The 17,163-nt window shown below is 56.4% G+C and overlaps 7 non-coding genes across 7 annotated transcripts; 1 reads left to right on the top strand and 6 right to left on the bottom strand.

Moving 5' to 3' along the window:
* Window positions 1-678: 678 nt before the first annotated feature.
* TRNAQ-CUG (transfer RNA glutamine (anticodon CUG)) lies at window positions 679-750 on the bottom strand. Its single transcript has one exon. It is a non-coding gene; the product is annotated as a tRNA-Gln (tRNA).
* Window positions 751-1,747: 997 nt separating this feature from the next.
* On the bottom strand, window positions 1,748-1,830 carry TRNAL-CAG (transfer RNA leucine (anticodon CAG)). Its single transcript has one exon. It is a non-coding gene; the product is annotated as a tRNA-Leu (tRNA).
* Window positions 1,831-2,516: 686 nt separating this feature from the next.
* Window positions 2,517-2,588, bottom strand: TRNAG-UCC (transfer RNA glycine (anticodon UCC)). Its single transcript has one exon. It is a non-coding gene; the product is annotated as a tRNA-Gly (tRNA).
* A 1,140-nt stretch (window positions 2,589-3,728) lies between these two features.
* Window positions 3,729-3,800, bottom strand: TRNAM-CAU (transfer RNA methionine (anticodon CAU)). Its single transcript has one exon. It is a non-coding gene; the product is annotated as a tRNA-Met (tRNA).
* An 800-nt stretch (window positions 3,801-4,600) lies between these two features.
* On the bottom strand, window positions 4,601-4,682 carry TRNAS-AGA (transfer RNA serine (anticodon AGA)). The gene has a single exon. It is a non-coding gene; the product is annotated as a tRNA-Ser (tRNA).
* Window positions 4,683-13,356: 8,674 nt separating this feature from the next.
* On the top strand, window positions 13,357-13,438 carry TRNAS-AGA (transfer RNA serine (anticodon AGA)). Its single transcript has one exon. It is a non-coding gene; the product is annotated as a tRNA-Ser (tRNA).
* A 3,213-nt stretch (window positions 13,439-16,651) lies between these two features.
* Window positions 16,652-16,733, bottom strand: TRNAS-AGA (transfer RNA serine (anticodon AGA)). The gene has a single exon. It is a non-coding gene; the product is annotated as a tRNA-Ser (tRNA).
* Window positions 16,734-17,163: the final 430 nt, after the last annotated feature.

Here is a 17,163-nt window from a genome sequence, read left to right as displayed (position 1 = left end):
AAGCGCTGTGAGTGGAGCTTGTCCTTGGGAAGCGTGTCATCTTCTTTGCCCCGCCGTGCCCCGCGGCCGTCTTTCTTGGTCTCTGTTCTGTGCCACTGCATTTGCTCCTTCTCATTAAAGACCTTGTGCAGCACAGCTGGAGACTGGTGGTGCTTTGTTCTCCTGCCCCCTCATCTGGCCAAGACCTCTGCAAGGCCGAGGGAGAAGCTGCTCTCCCCATGAGAGTGAGACTGTGCCCATGCGTGGGGCACTGCCAGTTGTGGGGGGCGCTCCCGGAAGCAGAGCACCAAAAAGAAGCGAGTAGGCACGAGAAAGACAGCAAAGCCTCAGAGAGACGGGGAGAGGCAGAAGCACTGGGCAGAGCTGGAAACGCAAGTCATGGCAGAAAGCGTGGCAGTCAAAGACGGGAAACGGTTGCCCGGGGAGGCTGTAGATTGTGCCCCTTTGGAGACGTCCAATACGCAACTAGAGAAAGCCGTCGAATGAATGTGCCGTGCAGCCGAGGTGCTCAGGAAAGCTGGAGAGCTGTGGCGGGCGCAGGGCAGGAGAGGGGTCTCTGCTGGGGGTGCCAGGGCTGGGAGCCCAGGAAAGGAAGGAAGGTGGGAGTGCATTGAAGAGTTGAGGCAAGAGGGAGGCAAGGGAAGAAGGTGTGAGCACGGCAGGGCAGCAAAAGGGCTCAGGTCCCACTGAGATTTGAACTCAGATCACTGGATTCAGAGTCCAGAGTGCTCACCATTACACCATGGGACCTCCCAGACTCCTCTCTTCTTTCCCCTCTCCCTGCCCTGCCTCACCCAATGCCTCCTGGACCACTCTGGCACTCTCCCCAGCTCCCTGCCCATCCCCAGCTGCAGCCTTCCTACAGGGCGACGCAGACCTCTACACCCACGCCACCTTTTCACACAGCGGCGCAACACCGCCCCTCTCCTGGGCCTCAGACTTCCTCACTCCCCTCCTTCGAAAATCGCACACCCTGCTCCCGCACCCTCTGATGACATTGCCTCAGGATGGCTCTGCCCTCTCACAGGGCTGCAGAGAAACGACACACGGCCTCCAATGCCCCCGGTGCCCTCTGACACGGGGGACCTGACTCCTGCCTCACCCTCTTCCCCCTGACGCTGCCCGTCTTTGCTGGTGACGAACTGACACTTCAGGGGAACTTTCCCCGTTGAAATCCTGCTGCGCAAGGCCACATCCTGGCTTGGCACCTATCGAACGTGCCACTGGGCGTCGCAGAGGCAAGGAGGCACCTCAGGGGCTCTCCAGCTTCGGGAGCAGAGGGCAGAGGAGCTCCCCGATGACTAAGGAGAGGGAAAAGTTGCCTCGTCTCCAAAAAAGCGGAAGAAGCAAGGAAAGGTGGGGAAGCAAGGAAAGGCCTTGATGAAGTGGAGCAAGTTCAGCAGAGGGGGACTCTGGCCTTGTGAGGAGAGGCTGAGGGCGCAAGGCTTGCTTAGCTGAGAGAAGAAAAGGCTTTGTGGGGTCTAAGAGGAGCTTCCCGGGGCCTACAAGGAGGCAACTCGATGGCTGGAGGGGGAGAGGTGGTGGTCGGAAACGGAAGAGGCCGGGGCTCTCGGTCATGCGTGTGTTGTAAGCCTAGGGAGTTGGTGCCCATTTTTCCTTCATCAGGAGCTGGGACGTGCAGCAGGCTGAGCAGAGCCCCCAGAAGAGCCAGGAGGCTCCGCTTAAGAGAGGGGTGCCGGCCAAGAGAGAGAGAGGCCATAAAGGAGGCCACCCAAGGCGAGGGGGCTGTCAGGAGTGGGACTCGAACCCACGCCTCCCAGGGAGACTGCAACCTGAATGCAGCGCCTTCGACCGCTCGGCCATCCTGACCCTCTGCTGCTGCCGCCGCTGCCGGCCCTGCAGCGGCCAGAGCCGGCCCAGCTCAGCCAGCCCCCTCCTGCCCCCGCTGGGGGGACACCTGCCTCCTGCCCCAGCTCCCAACAAGGGCTGCTGACGGGACACCGCAGCTCCTCCACACACCTCACAACGCACGCCGTACCCACACCAGGGTACAAACTGCAGCCTGGTGCCCTCACACCTTACATTCCCCGGGCTGAAAAAGCACGGCTGCGTCAGCATCCTCCATCTAGCACGCAAGGAGCCAGGCTGCAAGGCACCTCAGCGGTCACTAGTGATCCAAACGCCTGCTGAAAGCAGGGCCAGCCCCAAAGCTGGAGCAGGCGGCTGCGTGCCTGAGCCCCTTTGGAAGCCGAGCGTGACACCCAGGCGTAGGGAGTGCCAAAGCGCTCTGGGCACCTGCTCCAGGGCTTCGCCGCTGCCCAAGGAGCTCTGAATGGTGCAGAGCAGCCCCCCGAGGCTGCTGTGGGCAAGGTGGGCCTCGCTAAAGGCCAGGCGTGCGTCTGCTGGGCTAGGAGGTGCTCAGAGGGCTGGCCGTGCCCGCAGGCTGCAGGGGAGTGAAGGGCAACGAACGGCTTGAGCACCGCGGGCAAAGCTGGGCTGTCGGGGAGCAGCAGAGGCAAGGCACTGGGGAGCCCGCTGGCTGAAGAAAAGGGCTCTGCGTTGGCCAGGAATCGAACCCGGGTCAACTGCTTGGAAGGCAGCTATGCTCACCACTATACCACCAACGCATCTGGCTGTGCCACTGCTGCCTCTGCTCCTGAGCCCCACAGCCTCCGCTCCCTCCTGCTCCTCCACTGACCAACCCCACCTGCCTTCCCCTCCGACACAGCACACAACCACCTGCCTCCTCATCCTACGCTCCTCACCCTGCGCCCACTCCTCCTTACGCACCCCCGCACACGGGCACCACCTCAGCCTGCTCCTCTGCTTCTCTCCGCCTCACATCTTGGCCAGGCAAACTCCAGGTGCTGCCAGTGATGACGCTCCCCACCTGCGCTCAGACGCCTCCCACCCGTGCCTGGGCTCTGCAAGCCAACCTGCGCGCTGTGTACGCACCTGCCGTGCTTTAAGCGCAGACAAGCTCCCACCCGGCTGCGCACTCCTTTCCCCACCCTCAGGGCGACGCAGAGCATGCAGAACGGGAGGACAAACCTCATGGCTCAAGACAAGCAGAAGCACCTGCCTTAGCAAAGACTGTTGCGGGCAAATGGGGCTTCGCTGGGGGAAAGAATAATTTGCCAACAGTGGAGGCAGATGGAACCGTCTGTGTGCGGCACGGGGCAGCCCCTTGCCTCTCCTCACAGAGGCCACCCTGCAGCACCCCCGCTCCCCTCCACTGCCAACAGCCAGCCCACACAGAGCCAATCCGGTGCCCGCTGGGAATCCCTGCGCGGCCCTGCTGCCGGCCGGACCTGCCAGTGGGCATGGCAGCAGAGAGACACGGGTGGAGAAAAAGCCCGCGTGGCCAAGGTGACCCCACCGGTCTTTGCCAGACCAGCCCCAGCCTTGTCCTCCTGCCCACCTGCAGAGCCCCGGAGGGACCCGCTCACGGCTGAGAAGTTGCTCTTGAGCTGCGTGATGGGAAGGAGAAAGAGCTGTGTCCCCAGAAGAGGCACCACCTGGTCGGGGAGGTGTGTGCTGTGCTGTGCCCGCTGCTCCTCAGCCTGCGTCTGCCCTGCTGAGGGTGGCTTTGGGAGCGCTGGCTGCCGAGGAGACAAAGGAGGAAGGCGGCGTGAGGGCAGAGAGAGGGGTGTGAGGGAGCGGGAGAGCCGCTCTGGGCATGGGTGCCCAGAGAGGTAGAGCAGTGGCGGTTCAAAGTTGGTGGGAGAGGCAGCAAGCGTGAGGAGCAGGGCAAAAGGAAATTGCCATAGCAGAGGATGGTTTCGATCCATCGACCTCTGGGTTATGGGCCCAGCACGCTTCCGCTGCGCCACTCTGCTCCCCGTGGGGCCTTCTTTGGCACCTGCCACAGCCCTGAGGATGCTCCCGGACAGCACCAGCGCTCCTGCCTCCTTCCCTGCCTCTTCGCCCTGCCCTCGCCCGCGCGGGAAACTCTCTCCCTCCAAAGTTCACCTCTTTCGCGCCTGGCATGCCTACCTCAAGGGCCTTGCTTTGCCCTTCTCCCCGCGCCTCCTGCCCCTCGCCCTGCAGGGGCACTTGCTCTTTCACCGCCCGACTCTGGGCCTCTGCAGGACACACAGCAAACCCCGCGACTGCATGACGGACACTCTTCAATGCTCCAAGACATCCCCAGAAGGCTCTGGGCAGCCTGAGCTGGGAGACCCTCTTTGGGAGGGCGAGGGACGAGGGACGAGGGACAAGGGGGCAGTGCTGAAGCCTCCCTTCTGGGGCTTGTGTTTCCTGCTTCCCCGTCCCATCCTCAAAAAGCAACAGCAGGACGGGGAGGGCTGGGATGTGGGCGCCGATGGGAGCGTGGCCCCAGCCGCTCTGCCGCAGGGCCCTCTTGCTCAGCGGAAAGTATTCCCCTGCAGATCAAGAGGTCCGTGGCGGCTGGGATGTGGGCACCGATGGGAGCGTGGCCCCAGCCGCTCTGCCGCAGGGCCCTCTTGCTCAGGGGAAAGTATTCCCCTGCAGATCAAGAGGTCCGTGGCTCAGCTCCAGGTGCCCTCTCCATTGCCCCTTCCTTTCTTCATTCCTACTGAGGATCTCCGGGGAGAGGAGCTGAGTGCCGTGGCTGCAGCGGGGTGAATTGCCAGCAGCCCAAAATGCAGCTGTGCCCCGTAGTTGGCAGGATTCGAACCTGCGCAGGGAAACCCCAATGGATTTCTAGTCCATCGCCTTCACCACTCGGCCACAACTACCTGCCCCAGCCCTCTCTGCCCTGCTCATCACGTGCCCTCTCCAAGGACACCCGCCTCCCTGACACTTTCAGCGACAGCCTGCACTCCAAGCCATGCACTGACCATGGACGGCACATGGCCACAGCCTTCCACAGGCCTTCAGGGACGCAACACCAGCACCTATGCCCCCACCTCCCAACCCCGCCTCCTCAGGCACCCATCTGAGAGAAACTCAGCACCAAGGCCGCTTGCTCGGCCTTGCAGAGGTCTTGGCCAGATGAGGGGGCAGGAGAACAAAGCACCACCAGTCTCCAGCTGTGCTGCACAAAGGCTTTAATGAGAAGGAGCAAATGCAGTGGCACAGAACAGAGACCAAGAAAGAGGGCCGCGGGGCACGGCGGGGCAAAGAAGATGACACGCTTCCCAAGGACAGGCTCCACTCACAGCGCTTGCCTTTGCCCACTCTGCTCTGCCTGCTGGCAATCCCAGCCCAGCAAGAGCAGTCGCCAACTCCGGCAGCCTCTCCCCGTCAGCAGCAGATTGAGCAGAGCAGAAGAGAACGAGCCCTTTCTCAAGGAGCTCAGAGCAAAGCGGAGGCAGGGGAGGCACGGCGAGGCCTGCCGTGCAGCCAGGAGCAGCGGGCACAGGTCCCTCCTGCCTGGGGGGATGAGGACAGCCAGCCCATCTGCAAGCCGTGGCCACGCTCCTGCTGCAGAGTTCCCGTCGTCCTTCCCGCTCTGAGAGGGATGATGCGCCGGCTTCAGCAGTTGAGACTGCAGCGGGGAATGGGCAGACACAGCCCTGACCCCCCCAGACCAAGGGAGCCCCCAGAAGAGATGGGAACCCCACCGGCACTGAGGGAGCTCCCCACAGCAGCCGACAGAGAGGATCCCACGGCTGTGCTCTGGGGGAAAGAGGTGAGGATGGGGCCCGGCAGGGTCACCACCACCGGCGAGGCCTGGATGGCCACCGTTGAGTCAGCGCAGCGGGCCACGCAGGGCTCACTGCAGCTGCTGGCGAGCGGGGTTGGGCCAGAGGCTCCGCAGGGGCAAGGGACACAGGGTCTGAAGCAAGACATCTCTCGGTGAGAGAGGCACAGCTGAAACACAGAGCAAACACAGACTCCAACATCAGCCTGTCTATTCATTCCTCCACTCTCGCCCTAGATATACTTTGCTGCCATTCATCTCCATTTCCAACTCCACGTCGAGAAAGAACCTGCAGCTGATTTTGCTAATGTGCACGACACCTCAGGTCTAGACTTGAATGACTGGGAGCAAAGATGTGCCTCACTGACTGCTGATTCCACCAGGACCTCCTCCTGCATTTCCTGGTACAATAACACGGGTAAAGATTGATAAAATGGTCCCAGCAGAAATAGGCTGCATTGAACAGGAGCCTCAGAGATCACCTCTTAAAAGCACACGCTGTGCCTACAGCTCCCATGAAACTCACTCTGCCCTCCAAGCTGCAGGGCACAGGAAGGCTGACCCACCTGGGGATAGACCCAGCACAGTGGGTGCAAAGCCACTTTCCGTCCCCTGTGGAAAGACTGATCATAGCCCATCGCCAGAGCAAACTTTGCTGCACTGAAGGCGGCACTGGACGCACGTGGCCATTTGGCTGGGGACCATCTGCTAAAGGTGCAAGTTCTGGTGGGCAGAGCTCCCTGCAGCTGAGCCCCATTGATGCCCTTCTGCTTGGAAGAACCCCCTCTTCCCTGCTCTCCCCAGACACCTCCCACAACAGGGAAAGAGCTGACAGCCCTCAAACAGTTCTGTTGCAGGGCCAGCCTTCAGCAGCCCAAGCATCAGCTCGAGTAGCCACCACGACAGCAGCTCAGCCCACAGGGAGAGATGGAGCAGGCTCAGGCTTACCTCGTTCCTGGAGGACAGGGAGGCAAGAGAGGAGCATGTGGAGCCAGAAGCAGCGCAGGCTTTTATGCTGTGTCCCAGAGCCCTGGCGGGGTCACAAACATTCCTGGCTCCTGAAGCATCGAAACACCCAGCAGCTACCGCTGGCTGAAGCCTCCCTGGTGATTAAGCCCTTGCCTCTTTCTCCTGAAATGTTTTGCTCCCACGTCATAGCACCAAATGTCATAGAATCCTAGAATTGCCCAGGTTGGAAGGGATCTTTCAGATCAGGGAGTCCAACCATCAAGCTAACACTGACAAAACCCATCACTAAACCCAATTGCGAAGCTCTACATTTACCCGTCTTTTAAATACCTCCAGGGATGACGATTCCACCACTTCCCCGGGCAGCCTGATCCAATGCTTGATAACCCTCTCAGTAAAAATTTTCTAAGCTCTCATCTAAACCTCCCCTAGTGCAACTCAAAATGTTTCCTCTTGTCCTGGCACCTGTTACTTGGGCCCTTGCCTCTTTCACCTGAAATATATTATTCCCTTTTCTTTCCACGGAACATCAAAATGATTCATCTGTGTCCCAGCTTCATGAGACCAATTAACTCAGAGGTCTCAGGCTAGGCATGCAGAGATTTTAAGTGGGTTTGCGTTATACGGATTGCCTTTGTCACTTTGCCCTCCTCATAGAAACATAGAATCTTCTAGTTTGGAAGGGAGCTTTAAGATCATTGAGTCCAACTGTCAACCATGAATGGCATCTCAAGTCAGCTCTCAAGGGCTTTCAGTGGAGGCACTCAAGCTAACCCTGAGAGGTGTTCCTCCCTGCAAGTCATCATAGACACACAGGAGACTGTTGGTAGGTTCAGGCAGAAGGTCAAGACCTTGAAATCCCATATAGGAAAACAGAGGTACCTCTCCAGGGACGTGGAAAAGCTCAAAGGCAAGGAAAGAGCATTGCGGGCTGGAGACAAGCCCACTGTGGACAGGAGTGACAGCCACAAGGACCTCGCTTATGCTCATCAGGCTCTACCATGGCCTGCTTTTGTGATCAAAGAGATGCCTCTGTAAGAGACCCACCCCCAATTTGACCTGTTTTGCTCAGCGAGTTCAGCCCAGAGGCCAGAGGCCTGGATGGCCTTTTTTTGAGGAGAGGCGCGGGGCAGGGAGCCAAAAGCTCATGGCTCTTTTTCCTGGGTTAGGGATGGGGTGGCCCATTCCATGCATTTCAAATTTCCAAGGGACATGGCATCATTGTCCCAGAGCACCTGGGAGTCATCGTGATGTGGAAGAGTTGGGAAAAACCCGGAGCTCCAGGCAGACGTGAGTCTCGTACTGTGGACTTCAGTGGACACAGTGCCCTAGTGTCAGGCGTGCCATGGATACCAGCGCTCATAGCCCCAAAGTGCCAATTCAGATTAGGTCTCTGCATTGCCAGAAAAGGGCAACGATCCTTCCCCTCAGCTTTCATCACTGACCTTGTATTGGAAAGTAGCTTTTGAGATCATGCACTCCGACCACGTATCCACCAAACAGGTATGCTTTCACCTGAGCAGGGGGCTTGAGGCCTGGTCCCCACCCTACCAGCCAAGAGCTCTCACAGCTGAGCCTCCTGTCACCACAAGCGGGCCACCAGGGGATGAGAGTGAGGGTGCCAGCATCGGTGAGAAGGTCCCAGGGTTTTGGGATGAGGTCTGGAGACAGGTGTGAGAAGGTCTTCTCCTGCCCTGGCCTCAAGGTAAGAGCCTGAGAGGTGTCTCAACTCAGTGGAGTTACTGGCCACAGCCCACTGCGATCCAGAAGAGTTCAAAGGGTCTTTACTAGAATCGCTACTTATAGGATCCAAGATAATTGACTTTCATCAGATACTTTTCCACTTAGGGCCAAGTGAGATGACAGTAACGCAACCCCAGAGCTTGCTAGATCTTGGGGTCCTGGTATCCCCCCCATGACCATGATCAATATGGTGTCAGGAGTGATCAATTATAGTTATTATCTTCAAGGGGTAGGAGCCATGGGGACTAGGCACACTATTGTGTTCTTGGTCTGTGGCTCTCTACCTTTTCTTTCTTTTATGTTAGACCACTGTGTTACGTTCTGCTCCATTGTGTTGTTCTGCGGCCCAGGCTGGGAGGGAGATCATGCGAAGCACCACGTGGCCTGAGAGGCTGGGCAGGGGGGGAACTGCAACACCACAGAAGCATGGTTTGTAGAAAAGAGAGAGGCAGTCCCTTCATGGACAAAAGTCAGCTGGACAAGGTACTGAGGATCCTCCACTGTCTTTGCAGTTAGCCCTGCACTGAGCTGGAGGATAGTCTACACACCTGCAAGCTGCCTTCCAACTGATGTTTCCTAAAACTGCATCATTCTTTGCAGCTGTTGCTGTTTTAAATAAACCCCTTTGATTCAAATAAACCCCATCCAAACCATAAATAGAGCCTGAGACCTAATGTTCTCTTTGTGTGTGTTTTTGTGAAGCAAGCTGAAGTTTCCCAGCTAACACCTTACACACACACACACACACACACCCCTCCACAAAAAGAGGAGACCACAGTTGCACAGAAATGGGTCAGGAATAGTGTAATGGAAATTAGAATCACCTTCTTGTTCTTTATTTGTCTGGAAAGGGTTTGCAGGATGAGTTGCCCCTTCCCCTTCCTAGGGAACGAGGTGAGGGTGGCCTTGGAGCCTGCAGTTCCCCAGGTCCTCCTTTGTGCCCTTCTGGAAGATGGGAGTGCAGTTGACTTCTTCCAGGCCTCAGGAACCTCTTCCAGATGCTGTCACCTTTCAAAGACAATCCAGAGTTTCCTCTTCCAGAAGTCCTCCTTGTCTGAGCTGGCAGCAGGAAGATGGCATGGGTATCTGCAGGTCACCTCCCTGCTACCTGAGTCCCTTACTGGCCAGAAGCCAGAACATGGCTTGGATATTGACTGTGAGGTCACGTCTGGCTCTGCAGGCCATCTGCAGGGACATTGCTTGTGCTAGGCACTTGTGTTGCTGATAAGCAGCAGCATGCGCGTTTTGGGCTATGTGCTTGTGAGTTGCCTTCTACCTCATTGCCTGCTAGGTCAGCAGCAGGCATGTGGTTTGCATTTTGAACTTAAGGTCACTTCTGTCTCTGCAGCTGATGGGCCGGGGTAGGCTCATGGCAGCACTAGTACTTGTGAGGCCACTTGTGCCTGAATAGCTGGTAGGACAGAAGGAAGCACATGGCCTGGATGCTGATTGCAAGATCACTGGTACCTGAGTAACAGATGGACAAGCGAGAGGACAATTCCAGGCAAGGGAAGAACTGCAGTTCCCCAACAGCTACAGAAGGTTGTGTAAGAGAGAGAGACAGACTCTCCAGAGAGGTGCACTTTGAAAGGGCAAGATCAACACTAACAAGTTGCAACAAGGGAAATACCAGATGTCTTTGTGGAGAAAGAAGTGACAGGGCCACAGTGCAGCCCTGGAAGAGTTGCCCAAGAGATGGGGGCCTCTACGATAGTACCAGTATTCAGTGGTCAATGGGGCAGGGCCCAGATCTTCCTGAGTTATATGGGAATTTGGGTCTGCTTAGAGCAGGAGGTGAGCCCATAGGACCTCCAGAGGTCACTTCTAACCTTCGTTGCTCTGGGGTACACTGAGTCTTTTGGGCCTCTGATCAGCCACTAAAAGGCAATGCCTCGGGTGGCAGCTGCAGCATGAGATTGCATAGGAGGACCAGTTGTTTAAGGTGCTAAAATGTGTGGAAATGCCCTTGAAGAAAGCAGCACTTTGGGAGGAATGAGGCTATGAGCTCTGGTATCCCTGGCACGCCTGAGGCTGGGGCATCGTGTCCAGTGAAGTTGACAGAAGGGTGACTCATGTTTGCCTGGAGCTCTGGGATTTTCCCAACTCTTCCACATCACAATGACTCCCAGGTGCTCTGGGAGACTGATCGGAATTCCCTTTGTAGTTTGAAATGCATGGAATGGCCCACCCAATTCCTGCCCCGGGAAAAAGAGCCATGAGCTTTTGGCTCCCTATTCTGAGCCTCTCCTCAAAAGCAGGCCATCCAGGGCTTTGGCCTCTGGGATGCCCCTGCTGAGCAAAACTGGTCAATTTGGGTGTGGGTCTACTTCAGGGAAGGATGAGGGCATCTCTTTGATCACCCTCCTACGCGTTCATGTGCTTCTTTCCAACAGATTCCCCACTTCCCAAGCTGAGCCCAGCCCCCTGCTTGGAAGAAGCCTGAGGGCCTGGTCAAGTCGTCAAGGGACAGGGCAATGGAGGTCCCATGGAGAAAGAGACCTACCTGAGCCTCTGCTCTTCGTCGTTACGAACCTGCCCTTGTTCCCTGGGCTCATGGGCAGAAAAAAAGATGAGGAGGAGGCAGGAGCCCCTCCCTTAGGAGGACAGGCTTAGAGAGTTGGGGTTGTTGAGCCTAGAGAAGAGGAAGGTCCTGAGAGACCTTCCAGAAAGATGGGCACGGACTATTTATCAGGGAGTGTAGGGATTGGATGAGGGGGTAATGCTTTTAAAACAAAAGAGGGTAGATGTAGATTAGATACTGGGAAGAAATTCTTTCCTATGAGCGTGGTGAGACACCGGAACAAGTGGTCCAGAGACCTTGTGGATGCCCCATACCTGGAAGTGTTCAAGGACAGGTTGGATGGTACTTTGAGAAACCTGATCTCATGGAAGGTATCCCTACCCATGGCAAAGGGGTAGGAAGTAGATGATCATGAAGGTCCCTTCCAACCCAAAACCATTCAATGATTCATTCTTTGATTCTAGGTGCTATGAAGTGGGAGCAAAACATTTCAGGAGAAAGAGGCAAGGGCTTAATCACCAGGGAGGCTTCAGCCAGCGGTAGCTGCTGGGTGTTTCGATGCTTCAGGAGCCAGGAATGTTTGTGACCCCGCCAGGGCTCTGGGACACAGCATAAAAGCCTGCGCTGCTTCTGGCTCCACATGCTCCTCTCTTGCCTCCCTGTCCTCCAGGAACGAGGTAAGCCTGAGCCTGCTCCATCTCTCCCTGTGGGCTGAGCTGCTGTCGTGGTGGCTACTCGAGCTGATGCTTGGGCTGCCGAAGGCTGGCCCTGCAACAGAACTGTTTGAGGGCTGTGGGCTCTTTCCCTGTTGTGGGAGGTGTCTGGGGAGAGCAGGGAAGAGGGGGTTCTTCCAAGCAGAAGGGCATCAATGGGGCTCAGCTGCAGGGAGCTCTGCCCACCAGAACTTGCACCTTTAGCAGATGGTCCCCAGCCAAATGGCCACGTGCGTCCAGTGCCGCCTTCAGTGCAGCAAAGTTTGCTCTGGCGATGGGCTATGATCAGTCTTTCCACAGGGGACGGAAAGTGGCTTTGCACCCACTGTGCTGGGTCTATCCCCAGGTGGGTCAGCCTTCCTGTGCCCTGCAGCTTGGAGGGCAGAGTGAGTTTCATGGGAGCTGTAGGCACAGCGTGTGCTTTTAAGAGGTGATCTCTGAGGCTCCTGTTCAATGCAGCCTATTTCTGCTGGGACCATTTTATCAATCTTTACCCGTGTTATTGTACCAGGAAATGCAGGAGGAGGTCCTGGTGGAATCAGCAGTCAGTGAGGCACATCTTTGCTCCCAGTCATTCAAGTCTAGACCTGAGGTGTCGTGCACATTAGCAAAATCAGCTGCAGGTTCTTTCTCGACGTGGAGTTGGAAATGGAGATGAATGGCAGCAAAGTATATCTAGGGCGAGAGTGGAGGAATGAATAGACAGGCTGATGTTGGAGTCTGTGTTTGCTCTGTGTTTCAGCTGTGCCTCTCTCACCGAGAGATGTCTTGCTTCAGACCCTGTGTCCCTTGCCCCTGCGGAGCCTCTGGCCCAACCCCGCTTGCCAGCAGCTGCAGTGAGCCCTGCGTGGCCCGCTGCGCTGACTCAACGGTGGCCATCCAGGCCTCGCCGGTGGTGGTGACCCTGCCGGGCCCCATCCTCACCTCTTTCCCCCAGAGCACAGCCGTGGGATCCTCTCTGTCGGCTGCTGTGGGGAGCTCCCTCAGTGCCGGTGGGGTTCCCATCTCTTCTGGGGGCTCCCTTGGTCTGGGGGGGTCAGGGCTGTGTCTGCCCGTTCCCCGCTGCAGTCTCAACTGCTGAAGCCGGCGCATCATCCCTCTCAGAGCGGGAAGGACGACGGGAACTCTGCAGCAGGAGCGTGGCCACGGCTTGCAGATGGGCTGGCTGTCCTCATCCCCCCAGGCAGGAGGGACCTGTGCCCGCTGCTCCTGGCTGCACGGCAGGCCTCGCCGTGCCTCCCCTGCCTCCGCTTTGCTCTGAGCTCCTTGAGAAAGGGCTCGTTCTCTTCTGCTCTGCTCAATCTGCTGCTGACGGGGAGAGGCTGCCGGAGTTGGCGACTGCTCTTGCTGGGCTGGGATTGCCAGCAGGCAGAGCAGAGTGGGCAAAGGCAAGCGCTGTGAGTGGAGCCTGTCCTTGGGAAGCGTGTCATCTTCTTTGCCCCGCCGTGCCCCGCGGCCCTCTTTCTTGGTCTCTGTTCTGTGCCACTGCATTTGCTCCTTCTCATTAAAGCCTTTGTGCAGCACAGCTGGAGACTGGTGGTGCTTTGTTCTCCTGCCCCCTCATCTGGCCAAGACCTCTGCAAGGCCGAGCAAGCGGCCTTGGTGCTGAGTTTCTCTCAGATGGGTGCCTGAGGAGGCGGGGTTGGGAGGTGGGGGCATAGGTGCTGGTGTTGCGTCCCTGAAGGCCTGTGGAAGGCTGTGGCCAGGTGCCGTCCATGGTCAGTGCATGGCTTGGAGTGCAGGCTGTCGCTGAAAGTGTCAGGGAGGCGGGTGTCCTTGGAGAGGGCACGTGATGAGCAGGGCAGAGAGGGCTGGGGCAGGTAGTTGTGGCCGAGTGGTGAAGGCGATGGACTAGAAATCCATTGGGGTTTCCCCGCGCAGGTTCGAATCCTGCCAACTACGGGGTGCAGCTGCATTTTGGGCTGCTGGCAATTCACCCCGCTGCAGCCACGGCACTCAGCTCCATGCTGCACCTGGTGCCCAGGGAGACAGTCTGTAAAGCCCTCTTGTCTACAGCATTTGCTGTCTCCTCCCAAAAAGGTGATGGGATCAATAGCCCAACTGAAGTTCCTCTACACCAACGCACCCAGCATGGGCAAGAAAGAGGAGGAGGTGAAGCCTTTGTGCAGTAAGAAAATACGATGTGGTCCCCATCACAGGAACATGGTGGGATGATGCACATAACTGGAGTTCTGCATTGGATGGCTATAAACTCTCAGAAGGGACAGGCAAGGAAGGAGGGGCAGGGGAGTGGCCCTGTATGTTAAGGAGTGTTTTAATTGTTGAGAACTTAATGATGGTGACAATAGCGTCGAGTGTTTATGGGTAAGAATCAGGGGAAAGGCCAAAAAGGCAGATATCATGGCGGGAGTCTGTTGTAGAATGCCCACTCTGGATCAAGAGGCAGACAAAATATTCGATAAGCAGCTGGGAGAAGTCTCACAATCACTACCACTTGTTCTCTTTGGGGGAATTCAGCTTGCCAGATATCTGCTGGGAACACAAGACAGCAGAGAGGAAACAGTCTAGGAGGTTCCTGGAGTGTGTGGAAGGTAACTTCCTGACACAGCTGGTGAGCCAGCCAACCAGGGAAGGTGCCCTGCTGGAGCTGCTGTTTGTGAACAGAGGAGGAGTCGTGGGTGATGTGAAGATTGGAGGCTGTCTTGGGCATAGGGATCACAAAATGATAGTGGGTTTGATTCTTGGAGAAGTAAGGAGGGGGTTCAGCAGAACTGCTACCTTGGACTTCTGGAGGGTAGACTTTAGCCTGTTTAGGAGACTGTTTGACAGAGTCCCTTGGGAGGCAGTCCTGAAGGGCAAAGGAGTCCGGGAAGGCTGGACATTCTTGAGGAAGGAAATCTTTAAGGTGCAGGAGCTGGCTGTCCCTATGCGCCGTAAGACAAGCCAGCGAGGAGGAAAACCAGCCTTGCTAAACCGAGAGTTCTGGCTGGAACTCAGAAGATGAAAGTTTATGTCCTATGGAAGAAGGGGCAGGCCACTCAGGAGGACTACGAAGATTGTGTGAATCCAGTAAAGGGGCCACAAAGTGTCCCCTCCACAGTGTCCCCCAGGGAGGAGCAGCATGGAAGACTACAGTGGAAGGGATATTTGCAAATGGGTGGGGCTGTGTGCATGCAGGTCCAGGTGGTCCCAAGACACGCAGAAGAGCTCTCTTGGGCTAACAGCGGAATTCACCTGCCTCTGGACCAGTCTGGAGCCATCTCAGGAGACAAAAACCTCGTTTCCACTGCAGGAAAGGGCACTTTGCAGCAGGAGGGGCTAGTGTTTCCTGGAAGAAAGGATTGGAAGTCAGCCAGGAGTGTCCCAGCAGAGGAAGGCAGTCCAGCTTGTGCAACCAGTAGCTAGCTGCTCTGGGTCCTCCTGACAACTCTTCCTCTATCAAATAAACTCCTCCCTCCCGGCGCAGCCCTGTCCTCGCTGCTTTGTGACAGCAGAGCGCTGCCCCTCTCATCACGCAGCCTTCCAGGGAGTCAGGGAAACACTCCTCTCTGTGCCTGAATTGCCCCAGCACTGCTGGGGGTGGAGGTGGCTCCCAGTCTCCCCGGGACAGGGTTGGCCCAGATGGACCGGGTGGAGGCCAACCTTTGATGCTGCCAGAAACACTCTGGGCAGGCTGAGCAGGTAGACCCTGTCGGTGAGGGCGAGGGATGAGGTGTCAGTGCTGATGCCTGCGTGTTTGTGCGTTGTGTCTGCTGTTTTTCTATCCCATCTGCCTGTCAGAGCAGGCAAAGCCGGGCAGAGGAGACAAAACCAAAGCGGGATGGGGAGGGCTGGGTGTGCGGATGGAAGCATACATAACCGGTCAGGGGAAACTGACTCTGCACCAAAGCCATGTTTATAAACCTAGCTTCCTAAGGCAAATCTCCTATTCTTTTTATGGTCAGTATTTGCATGTTCTCATGAGGTGAGAGCCAACTTAGATTGGGTCTTCAGGCCATGTCAGCTCTGAGATTAAAAGTTCATAGTCTCACATAGCATTAGTTCTTCTAAGCAAAATGTATTGCAGTTGTTACCAAAGACAGCCCTCTGCTTTTTTTATAACATTATGCTAACTAAAATGTTGTTTGTTTCCTACTAACCTTCTTATCTGTGTGAGAAAATAGCTAATTACTGACCTTCTTACTGTGTGAGAAAATAGTTAGTCACTGAGCTGATGTTACAGATAGTGCTAATGAGGAGACAGCCAGAAGTAGTTAATCACCAAGGACGGGAGAACAAGAAGTAGTTAATCACTTCAAGGTTCTTTTATGCATCAAGTATGTACTCCCATACCAATTAGGACTGAGCTGTGGCTACTTCAAGGAACGTCCTTATCATCCTCAAGAAGTTGGCAAACTTCCAGCAAACTTTCACTGTCCTGAGATGACTCGATACCTTAAAAGGACGATGCAAGGAAGGGTCCCCTTACCCAAATGACCACTGAGACACTCGCGCTTGCGCGGAAGTGTTTTGCCGACGCAGCAAAATTTGATGTGCATGTGCAAAAAGGCTGTTCGGTCATCCTAATGAATATGTAGGCCTAGGTGGAGTTATGTATTAGGTAGGCGGAATAATGAGAATACTTTGTGTATAAATAATGGGTGAATATTCCCAGTAAGGGTGCTAGATTTGTGGGTTTCCCCCCTAGCGCCCAATGTCAAATAAAGCAATGCCTCCTCTCTAAACTACTTTTGGTTTCGAGAGCTTTTATTTCAGGTAACACAGTTAGCGTCTTCCCATTCATGTCCCCCACTCTCAGGGGCATGGCTGTGGGGGACAAACCATGCGCTAGCAATGAGCTTTTATCACCTTCTTTTTCTTTGGCCTCTCTCCACAGGGTGTCATCTGGGTTTCCTTTTTCCTCGAGATGCTGCACCGCCCAGGCAGCATCATTGGCAATGAGGGCAGTGTGTACACAGAAGGACCTCTTTCATGGCTGACATTCGGTGCTGGGCCTTCCTCTTCCCCTCATTCCCTTACCTGGGAGCAGGATTTTCCATGTATCCAGGCATCTCTCTGGGAAGGTGTGTGAACTGCAAGGGGGTTTTGCTGTGTCCCAGAGTCCCGTGGCTGTAGCGGGGTGAATTGTCAGCAGCCCAAAATGCATCTGCACCCCGTAGTTGGCAGGATTCAAACCTGCGCGGGGAAACCCCAATGGATTTCTAGTCCATCGCCTTCACCACTCGGCCACAACTACCTGCCCCAGCCCTCTCTGCCCTGCTCATCACGTGCCCTCTCCAAGGACACCCGCCTCCCTGACACTTTCAGCGACAGCCTGCACTCCAAGCCATGCACTGACCATGGACGGCACCTGGCCACAGCCTTCCACAGGCCTTCAGGGACGCAACACCAGCACCTACACCCCCACCTCCCAACGCCTTCTGCTCAGACACCCATCTGAGATAGCCTGACACGGGGCGGGGGGTTGGTTTCACTCCCCACATGGCATCTCATGTGCTTCCAGGGAAGAAGGGAGGGCAGCTGAGTGGACACAGACAGGGTGAGGTGGGATATTAGACCCTGCTTTGCCTCTCAAATGTATCGGAGGGGCACTCCAAGCCTGCTGGGAGCTCTACAGGGAGGACACTATGGCAGGGCATGTGGTGACCTCCTGGCAGCACCTCCAG

This window comes from Larus michahellis, chromosome 9, assembly GCF_964199755.1.
Source record: "Larus michahellis chromosome 9, bLarMic1.1, whole genome shotgun sequence".
Classification (NCBI taxonomy): Eukaryota; Metazoa; Chordata; class Aves; order Charadriiformes; family Laridae; genus Larus; species Larus michahellis.
The sequence above is the reverse complement of the archived record's forward strand: the minus strand, read 5'-3'. Positions and strand labels throughout refer to the sequence as shown.